The 10,721-nt window shown below is 46.0% G+C and overlaps 1 protein-coding gene across 11 annotated transcripts in view; it reads right to left on the reverse strand.

The window, feature by feature from the left end:
* The window catches only part of ANKRD34B (ankyrin repeat domain 34B), a 13,391-nt gene extending 9,900 nt beyond the window's left edge, over positions 1-3,491 (reverse strand). For 9 of the 11 annotated variants that reach the window (XM_025047879.1, XM_025047881.1, XM_025047877.1 and 6 more), the window contains exons 1-4: positions 3,243-3,491; positions 2,192-2,332; positions 702-792; positions 294-376 (exon numbers count right to left, since the gene is read on the reverse strand). The gene's annotated coding sequence lies outside the window, so the exon portion shown is untranslated. The remainder of the gene's footprint in view (positions 1-293; positions 377-701; positions 793-2,191; positions 2,333-3,242) is intronic. The other 2 variants (XM_025047874.1, XM_015590322.2) reach the window with 1 other exon arrangement.
* Between the last annotated feature and the right edge of the window lie 7,230 nt (positions 3,492-10,721).

The raw sequence follows: 10,721 nt of genomic DNA on the forward strand, positions 1-10,721 counted from the left end.
AGGCAAGAAAACAAAGATTTATTCTCTGAACAGGTTGTTGAGAAAGGCTCCCAACTTGGAGACAGAGTTTGCTGAAAACGGGGATACAGTGAGAGTCTACAGGCTGAATGGTGGACCCCCCAGCTCTCTGCTGTACTACCAGGAGACTGGAAGCCAGGAAAAAGAAGTAAAAAGCACTGGATCTTAGAATTATGAGCCCTGTTTAAAAAATATCTGTTGATAAATGAAGCAATTCAAACCATAACTACATTTGCCCCTCCAGACACCCACTCTGAATGGAAATAGAAAGTTACCTGAAAACATTATTCAAAATTTCATACTCCACCTAAGTATTTTCTCTCTCTGGATTAGTTTTCTGTCAGCCAGCTGTCGGTTCCTATGAAGGAAATCAAAGCTATTCAGTTACATAAATACCGACAATTTGTTGCACACATCTCTCTCATTTGGACTCTAGTTTTTTCACTCCTTGTTAAGACATCTTTACTGTGTTTTTTCAGTTAATCATATTTTACTGATTATAAGTCTGTAAAAGTGTCTGGTGCGGATCCTATGCATGGCAACCCCGTGTGTGTCTTTGCAGGATACAGCCTGCTCCACAACACCACTGGCTTTAGAAGAGTCTCTCACTCAGTGGGTCTGGCCCCTATTCTGTGCACATGAGGAGGCTGAGAAAGGAAAGGTGTGGGAACTCTTTTACTCACCAGCTCATGGGGGCTCATTGAGATGTTCCTGTGCCCTTTATCTTACGTCTCCTTGTGTCCTGGATGGCCAGCTTCCCACAAAGTGGGGTACCTGTTTTGAGAACATGATTCTTGTGGTATCTTAACTCTGCAGTGCTACATGGGCTGAGGTGCTTTAAAAGCCATCTTGGAGATGATAGGCTTGGCTTTTCCTGTAGCTTTTTCTCCCTGTGCCACCTCCAGTTTTTCTTTCATTCTGAGAGAAATGTTATTTTCCTTTGAGCCTCTTACTCCATCTCCAAATGGGATCCGCACTCCTTCATATAAAGTCAGCTGTCTGGCCATGGCGGGGGAGGGCAGCAAGGGGATGGAAATTAACAAATGAGTTTCAAGCTCTAGATTCAGCCCCTCATCCTTGCCAGAGTCTCTGCCTTCGCGCTGCCCACAAGGGGACAAAGTGCTCAGAGGAGGCAGCAGGCTGTGTGTCAGAGACCTGGGTTACCAACCCTTGGGAAGCTGTTCCTTTGAGCCTCAGTTTCCTCATCTACAAAGTGGGGATAAAGTCTACTTTACAGTAGATGATTGTGAGGATTTAAAAGTTCCTAATTAATTTGCCACTTAATTTAATAAATGTTAATTTCTAAACAAGCATCACTAAATAAGAATCCTCTAGGCTGACTGGAGCTGGACAATGTGAGGCCAAGGTCTCTATACCAATGGGCTCTCTACCTTCTGTAGGCATAAGAATCACATGAAGAGTTTGTTAAAAATAAGGCTCCAGGCTCCACTCCCAGATATTCAATAGGGGGTGCTTCCTATGCAAACTTGGAGAAAATTTGTGGCAAATTCTTCACTCCTCATTCCAGACTCATTTCCTATTTGATATCGACCCCTGCCTAAGGCTCCCACCAGGTTGTCTTTGTTATCACTTCTGATGCTCAAGTAGCCGGGGGCAGGGAGAGCTGGGCAGAGATGGCTGCCACAGAGGGAGCCCAGGTACCCACAGAAGAGTACTCCCTTGAGTTACAATGGACCAGGGACTGGAGGTGTGCTGCCCTGCCCTTCCGAGACAGAGCTACAAAAAGCCAGAGTCCCAGAGGGCAGCCCAAGGCCAGGATGCAAAGGCCAGCTGCACTTGGAATGAGGCAAGCCTGCCTGCCACAAACAAAATCTGTCTCATCTCCATGCAAGGAAAGGGGCATTGCCAGGGCAAAAGATGGATGGGAGACAGTCCTAGGAAATATAATGACTTGTCAGGAAAAGTGTTCTTCCCTGGCACGGGCTTGTAAGAAATATTTAGAAACTGCCCAGGGAGAGGAGTAGCTCGTAAGATTTGCTGTATTTCCCACACATACCCAAAAAGGGCTGGTGTCTTCTCCTAGTTACTTCCACTGTACCCCAGGCCCCTGGGCTGCTGGGCTCTGGGGCAGCCACACCCCCACCTCTCTCAGCAGACGCCCCCCCCCCGACCCGCCCCCGGAACAAACACACACAGAAACGCAAACCTATACCTCCAAGTCTCAGGAAACCAAGGTGATGGATTTTCAAGATGTTGAGGATTTGGTAGTGTCTCCACAGTTCCCCGCCGGCTCTGGAGACCGAGCTCGTTTCCTCAGTTTTTCCCAAGCACAAGAGAGAGCGAGCCCGAGGTGCTGTCGGAGAAGGGCAAAGGAAGGTGACTGGGACAACAGCGCCGGGGCACGGATGGGGGCGGGGTGCGCGTTTCGTAGCCTCGTCTCTGAGCCAAGCTGGCGAGCCGAAGCGATCGCCATCCACAAAAAGGGGTTCGGCCCCAGAGCCGCTGCGGAGCAGTCCCCGTGCCACTCGCGGGGAGGTCGCGGCCCTCCCTTGGGAAATGACATGCCCGAGGGGAGCAGCCATTGCCCCATCCTGGGGCAGGCGCATGTCTGGACTCCGGCTCTTTGGGGTTCAGGTGCTAAAGGTGTGTGCGCCCGAGAGGCGCCAAGACCCGGCTCCCTGCCCCTGTGTGGCTCCCATTTGTCGAACCAGTAGCTGCAAATTGCTCCGCAGCCCTCAGCCCGCCCTCCATGCTCAGCCTGCACCTCCCACAGCCCCGCCACCCGAGGCACCTGCAGAGACGCGCCCAAGTCGGACCCTCCGACCCGCGCCCTCCTCTGTCCGGGCGCGCGCACGATGACCCGCGCTCGCATGGTCCCTGCCAGGATCCTTCCAGACATCCCGCGGCCGCGGGCGGCCTCATCCATCCCCCGGCGCGGCGAGGCGAAGAAGGAGGCGAAACCCGCATCCCGGCGGGGTCCAAGCCTGAGCCGCCGCAAAGCCCGGGATGGCGGGCCACAGTCTCTGGATAGGGCCCTGCAGCCCGGGGTCCCTCGGTTGGCACCAGGTCTCCCTCGCCGCTCGGGGCACTGCAGTGTCAGAGTACGCGGGAAGTGCGGGCTCCCAGGGCCTGAACAGACCAGGCGCCGTGCACAGAGGCCGCGGGGCCCCGGACTGAGCCCTTGGTGCCTTCTTCCCGGCAGCCGACACGACAAACCAAAGTTTCCCCAAGTGCAGCCTGCAGAGACCGCGCCGCACACTGACCTGGGACGCGCTGTCGAGTCGGCGGCGGCTCCTCTCGCGTCCCTGGCTCTGCTCGGACCTTCCACGCCAGTGGCCCTAGGGCGCCGTCTTGGCTGGATTGTGGTCTTCGGCAGCTGGAGTCGCAGATCCGGGTAGGTGCCACTCTGTCCCCGCCCCTGTTCGTCTGAGAGAGGCTGGCGGCGGGCTCAGAGCCGCGAAGCGGCGGAGTGGGGGCCGGGAGGCGCGCACCTCGCCAGACGCCCGGGTGGCGCTGCGCTTCCGCTGGGAGTGACGCGCGGGCTCGGGGCTGCGCTGCAGGTGGGGGCGGCGGGGCCAAAGTCCATTCCGGCCCCAGGGCCAAAGTCCGGCCTCCCAAGCTTCGCCAAACTCTGGCCTCCCATGCTTTGTCCCCACAAGTAAGCCCCTCCGCACTCCAACCCGGCCCCCGCGCTTTGGCTGGGGAGACTGGCCCAGGTCAGGGACCGCAGGGTCTTCTCCACTGCGGGGAGACGGTCACTCTAAATCCTCTACATTCCGGCCCTTGGTTCCCCCTGTTCACATCTGTGTCTCCTCCAGTTCATATTCATCGGGCTGATCTATGTGTCTGTCTCCCACGGTTCTTCTTCCTTCTCATCCCTGTACCCCCTGTAGGTAAAGCCAGAACCTCACTTCAGGTTGGGGTGTTGGTGGGAGCAACCGTTCTTGGTTTTATAAGTTTATAACTTTATTATATTATTATTAAAACATTAATATAAACTTTAACAAAATTTCACGAAGTACATTTCATGCGTTAACCTTCAACTGAGGCATAAAAAGAGACAAAATTAACTCCATTTATCAAGGATCCTCTGGTGGAGAAAAGACCATGACCACTTTTTTGTTTGTGTTCAGATAATGGCAATCAAAATTAGTTTGTAGTTTTGAGTTCTCACCAGGGGAAGGTAGACTTAAATATGGGCAGGCTTCCTTTATTTAGGAAAATAACCAACTGAAATGTGTTCTTTAGTGAATATATGCAAAGCAAGTTCACAGGACATTTTAACCCAAAGTTGGACTCTAGGGAGATGGAATCCTGGATCTGTGCCCTGTGCCCACAGCCGTCTGTTGGGAGAGATTGGAGGTTCCCAGGGAGAGATTGGGCAGCTCTGCATGAAGGCACAGTTCTCCTTTCTCCTATTTTTTAGAAAAACAGTTTCTCTTAATATATAGTACATATTGAAAGGTGCACATTTTACAGTTTCAATGATTTTGCACAAACTGAAGCATCATTAAGATCAAGAGACAGAACATCATCGGCTCCCCAGAATAGTCCCTCATATCCTCCCTTTGAGGGTAAGGCAGAGTAGTGACTTTAATCAGCATAGGTTACTTTTGCTTACATTTCCACTTTATAGCAATTGGATCATACAGAATATACTGTTGTCTGGTTTTTTTTCACTAGAATATGTTTAAGAGATGCCTACCAACTATGGTCATAGTTGGTTTATATTTTCGCTGCATAGTATTCCACAATTTATTTGTTTTACTGCTGACAGAAATTTAGTAATTCTGAGGTTTGGGACATTACAAATAATGCTGCTAGAGACTTTATAGTAGATGTCTTTCGTGAACATATACACATATTTTTGTTGGGTACATACCTAGGAGTGGAATTGTGAGTCATGAAGCAGGCATATGTTCAGCTTCTGTAGATATTGCTAGTTTTTCAAAGTAGATGATCTAATTTTTACTTACATTTTATTAGTTTTCTATTGTAACAAAATACCATAAACCTAGTGGCTTATAAAAAATTTATTCTTACAGTTCTGGAGGTCAAATGTCCAAATTGGGTTTTCTATGACTAAAATTAAAGTGTTGGCAGGGCTATGTTCCTTCTGGAGCCTCTAGGGTGTAATCCCTTTCCTGGTCTTTTCCAGTTTCTGGAGGCTGCTTGCATTCTTTGGCTGCTGGCCCCTTACTCCATTTACAAATCTCAATTTCTCTCTCAACTCTGCTTCTGTTGTTACATGTCTTTCTCTCCCTCTGACCCTCTTGCCTCACTCTTATGATGACCTTTGTGATTATACTGGGCCTACTCAGATAATCCAAAATAATCTCCCAACTTGAGACACTTAGTTTAGTCAAATCTGAAAGTTTATTTTACTGTGTGAGATAATATATTCATAGATACCAGGGACATGGCATGAAACTCTTTGCGTGGCCATTATTCAATCAACTACACCTATCAGCAAGATATTGGAACATGTTGGATGGATGGAGTGGGGCTGTATAGAAAAAAAAAAGACAATGACACTCTGAAATGTGATTCACCTGGAAGATGAATGCTGTTGCCTTGGGTGCTGTGCGAAGGCTGGTAGACAGAAGGAAGCTGGTGCCTTTGCTAGTCACCTCTGGCCACCACCATCCTGGCACCACAAAATGTCTAGGGCAGGAACTTTCATATAGAGAATGGGGATGGGGGATTGGGAGGAGGTGCCTGGCCTCCTTCTTGCCTTGACTGTCCATGGCTCTGATCTTCTCATCAATACAGGAAAATATTTAGTTTCAACTCTTGAGATGCAAATACATTTTTCAAGGCCTTTTTCATTTAAGAAAAGATTCAAATACAATGAATATTATCTTTTAAAGTGGATTCTCTTTAGGACAGGAAAGGCTGTAGGAAAACATGAAACACTAAGTCTCTTGTCACGTTGAGCAAAACAGAGATGCTTTGCTTCCTATCTTTGCAGTTTTCTTCTCTCTGGTTCCTTTCCACTCATTTCTTCATGTCTCCCTTTTTCTCCATGCTGTCCTAGTAAGGGGAAGCCCTTTGGCTGAGCCTGTCCCCAACATTTTCTTAACCAGAACAGTTTAGAGTAGTGATGGGCTGCTATTTCTAAACCATCAACAGTTTTATGACTCATCTTTGGGAGAAGATTGCTTTTCTGTTCTGGGAAGGAAAAAAAAAATGTTTCTGTTGTGCTAGAAAGATTGGAAATGAAGGCTAACACCTCCATTTTAGAGTCTACACTTGAAATCTATGAGCCTTGAACTTGGATGTGCCCAGTCTCCCAAATACCACCACTGTCCACAGATGGATACCCCACACCATGCTCTTCCTGAAAGGAGGAAAGAAAAGTTGCCATAAAAGAATAGCTTCATGATTATCATTAGGTTACCAGGTATCAATAAAAATATGTTTTATGCCCAACCATTGATCTCGATGCCACAACCCTAAGGCTAAATCATCTCTTTCCTGGGGTAGGAGCTGGGCCTCTGTATCTGCTCTATATCTGAGTAGGTGAATATTTAATGTCTCTTTTGAATTGGAGACTGAGTCCTTTAGAGTTGAGAGGCCCATTTTATTGGTCCCTCTGGTTTCTGTGACATTATAAAAAGAATGAGGTTTTCCAAAATTGTGAAGATGTCTCTGATTCTTTTCTTGGATTTTTTTTTGGTAAATGGCTTAGCAAATATAACCACAGGGGTTATCTAGTTTCAGGAATGCTTCCTCAGAACCTAAGGGGGTAGATCCAAAATCCAATTCTGGAATCCAGAAATTCAAGACCATGAGGAGATAAACTGCTCTGAATTATGATCGGAAAGGATGACTTCACTGAGGATAGAGTTGTCCTTGGGGCCTGATGCAGAAAGAACGAATGTTGGACTCTGAGAAGAGGATATGGGGCCTAATGAAGGAGAGGCCAATAGGGTACCCCTAAAAAGAGATAATTAACCTATGGGCTTTGGGGAAGTCAGGACCAGGAACTAAATTTAAGTATCAGTGAAGATAGCTTTGAGGGGAAAAAGTGTGTGTGTGTATGTGTGTGTGTGTGGCTGGGTCCTTCTCACTTCCAGTTTAACCATCTCCGTTTTTATCTCATGGATCACAAAATGGGTCAAAGGGCAAAATATGTACGTCATCTGTATTTAGGAAATTGTGATAACATAGGCTACCTATTGAGAGAGGAACTGAGAGGTTGGGGGAGAGTGATGGGAGGGAGTTTTGTTTTTATTGTATATCTATTTATAATTATTGACATTAGAACCATATATATGTCATATTCAAAAAATTAAAATAAATAGTTAGAAATGTCAATATCGCACCACTGTGGTTTGTACAAATTCATCACTGGTTGCTGCTCAACCTGCACTTGAGTCCCTTATCCATTTATCCTATGACCAGGGGAAAGTAAAGCAGGCTGGAAAAAGCAGCAGGTGAATTCCTGAAAGGAAAGAGAGCTGCTGTGCCCTGCCTGACTGCTGACAGCCCCCTCATCTGGGCGCCAGCAGTCGGACTCCTTATCTCTCATTAGCCAGTGCATCAGCATGAGGGAGGTGATCACTGCATGCAGATTAATGTCACTTCCATTCCTGAGCATCTTGCGTCTCAAGATGGTATCTTTTAATAGGAGGCACTCCAAGAGACTCGTCCTGAATTTTTGGTTGGATGAACAATGTGATATTTTATAACCAACGGAAGGAAAATTTAGTTTTCATCCTTGTAACTTGAGTTGATTTTTCCTGCCTCCTATATTTTATCTTGGTATGAAAGGGTGATTTATTATTTTCCTATTCATCATTCCTAACAAGACTCCCATTTCAAAGCCAAAAGGAAAGGGGCAGTTTAATATTGAGTAATTTTCTCCTCAGGAACCTCCTCGGGAGTTTATTATTTATTATTGGAGGACATTGTGGGATAGATAGTTCAGAATTTTCAGAAAATCTAAGAAATACTTGAAATTATCATTTTATTCTTGCTTTATGTTTTCTTTTACTATCCAATAACTCCTTTTATAAAGTCTGGCCTGGGAAAACGCTAACCTTTTCTAAAATACACCAATGGCATTTTCTCCTCCTAGTTTTACTTGAATTCAATGCATTTTTCTCAGAAAGTTTGTTAGGTGAAATATTTAGTAAATTAGTAACAGAAAAGGGATTCAAATAGCTTCAGAAGTCACTTTTTAATGGTTTGAAAGTTAGAACATTCAAAAACGAATATACTGTTACTACCAGTTTAATCATCAACATTGGTTCTTGGTTGCCCACCAGACTAAGCTTTATGCTGGCCCCTGAGGGTCCCTCGCACAGCCCGATGCCCGGCATTCCATGTGGGATTCATCCGGGGCCCCAGCCAGATTGAGTGCTGCTGGTTCCTGGGTGCGTGGCCCAGGACCCACCTCTCAGATGCCACCTTGTTGTGAAGTGCTTCCCCCTCAAACAAAGGCTGCAGCCACAGTTTGTGTGGTTCCTGGGTGCGTGGCCCATGACCCAACTCTCAGATGCCACCTTGTTGTGAAGTGCTTTCCCCCTCAAACAAAGGCTGCAGCCACAGTTTGTGGATTCTCTAGGACACTTAACACTGCCAGACTGATGTCACCATTATTTGGGTCCATGTCGAGTGGCTTTGGAGACAGAGAGCAGGTCTTAAAATGTCTTTGCCTCATAGCAGTCTCTGGCCCAGTGCTGGGCACATAGTAGGTGCTTATGAATAGATATTGCACTGAATGGGTAGAGGGGCTAAAGAAATGAACCAAAGCCAGAGATTCTTCTCTGTCAAAAATGTCTCTGACAGAGGTTCGTAAACTACAGCCCGTTGGCTGAGTCCAGCCGTTGCTTGTTTTGGCCAAGCCCATGAGCTAAGAATACTTTTACATTTTTAAATGATTGAAAACAATCAAAAGAAGAATAGTTCATGACATAGGAAAATGATATGAAATTTAAATTTTAGTGTTGATAAAGTTTTACTGGAACCCAGCCACACCCATTAGTCTACATATCGTGGGTCCATGTTGCAGCTTCCCCACTCCCACAGTGGGGCTGAGTACTTCCAACAGTGACCACATGGCCCCCGAAACCTAAAATATTTACTGACACTGCAGAAAAAGTTTGCCGACCCATACTCTGTAGGCTAAGGTCCTTTGAATGGAAATATTTGTTTTCACTCTTTACCAAATCTGCAATTGTGCTAGGGGTAGAAATGGTTACTATTTCACTGTTTTGTTTATTTTTTACACTATTTATTGTTTTTGAAAACTTCTGAGCAACAGTCCTATGTGCTATAAACCGGAAGTATTCAATTCTTGCCACCCTTAAGAACATTCAAGAAAGGTACTTCAAGTACATCCGATAAGTAAGTACCTGAGATGTGCAGGCGGGAGGAGGCTCTCTGGAGATAGGATGATGAGCAAGATCAACTCAGCCCCTACTCTTGTGTTGCTAATTCAAATGTGTGGAAAAATTAAACAACCTGTAACATAAAGTATGATCATTGCTTTGACTGAGAAGTTAGAAGGTGCTCAAAGAACAGCGAGAATACCTTAGCTTGTCTAGGTGGCATCAGGGAAGGCTTCTCAGAAGATGAAGCCTCGCATTTCCAGTGAGACCTAAAGGACAAGTGAAGAGTAGGGGGACTTTTACATGGAGAGAAGCAAACTTCCATCCTGAAGCAGTTGGCAAGACCCACTTCTCTTGTGGGTCTGGAAGTCAGAGTTACTGGTGGACCAGTGCAAGGAGGAGTTTTGAGTTCCTGGATGGCAAACTCTGGGTTGCTGACTACTTATTTCTCTTTAGGGAGGTTTTCTTTGGTTGGCCCCTGAATATCTTAAAAACAAACAAACAGAAATAAAGGCTTCTTACATGCTGATACCCCTGCAGCTCCTCAGACAGATTTCTCTCTGTGAACTTTTGTTTATTCTGGAAGACTGCCTCTATCTTTGAACTCCTTGACAAAACTCACTTCTATCACCCTGGCTTTGGGAGGGGTTCCACCTAACGGCAGCAATCTGTGGGAGCCTTCTTGCCACTTTTGTTTTCAGGATCGAAGAATTATTTCTGAGGCTTAGTGGGTTTATTCTGGAAAAAGCTTGAGAGGACAGTTGTAGTGTCTCCACTGACATCTGTCACCTAGACTCCAGGTAACTCAGACATCTCAGCTGATCTATAAAGCCAGGACAATGCAGCATCTTTGGGAAATTAACGTAAGCTCTGTGAAGGACTTTAGGCCAGGACTAAACACCAGATATTATTTTTACTTTAAAAATCAATGACTGCCTGTGTTCAGCATGAAGAGATGTGTTTTTTTCTTCCGGTGATTCATTATTCTTTCTAAATACTCCTTTTGTCATGCAAAGGAGCCATGTAAATATGGAAAGCCAGCCCAGTAAATTAGTCAGTATACTGAAGAATATATTTTCATTAACTGGACCAACTACTGATTCATGTAAATCAGTGAAGACATGAAGTAAGGCTGGTATAATTGAGCACATGTAACATGATTAACCTCTTACACTTGTCTCCAGGATATGTTAAATTTGCAGTCACAAGTCAGAAAACAGTGTGTCAAATAGTTGTCATTTTTGGTTGTCCAGCATCCAAACACCCTTTCTATTTTGGCAAATCCAGGATGAGTGGAGGGCAGGATCTGGCTTACCCCTCTGGAAGATGGAGAGGAGCAGATGAGCCTTCTCCAGACTCCTTGGACCTGCCTGTGGACATTTGACCACGGCTAAGCCAATCAGA

Source organism: Pteropus alecto, unplaced genomic scaffold (genome assembly GCF_000325575.1).
Source record: "Pteropus alecto unplaced genomic scaffold, ASM32557v1 scaffold20, whole genome shotgun sequence".
Classification (NCBI taxonomy): Eukaryota; Metazoa; Chordata; class Mammalia; order Chiroptera; family Pteropodidae; genus Pteropus; species Pteropus alecto.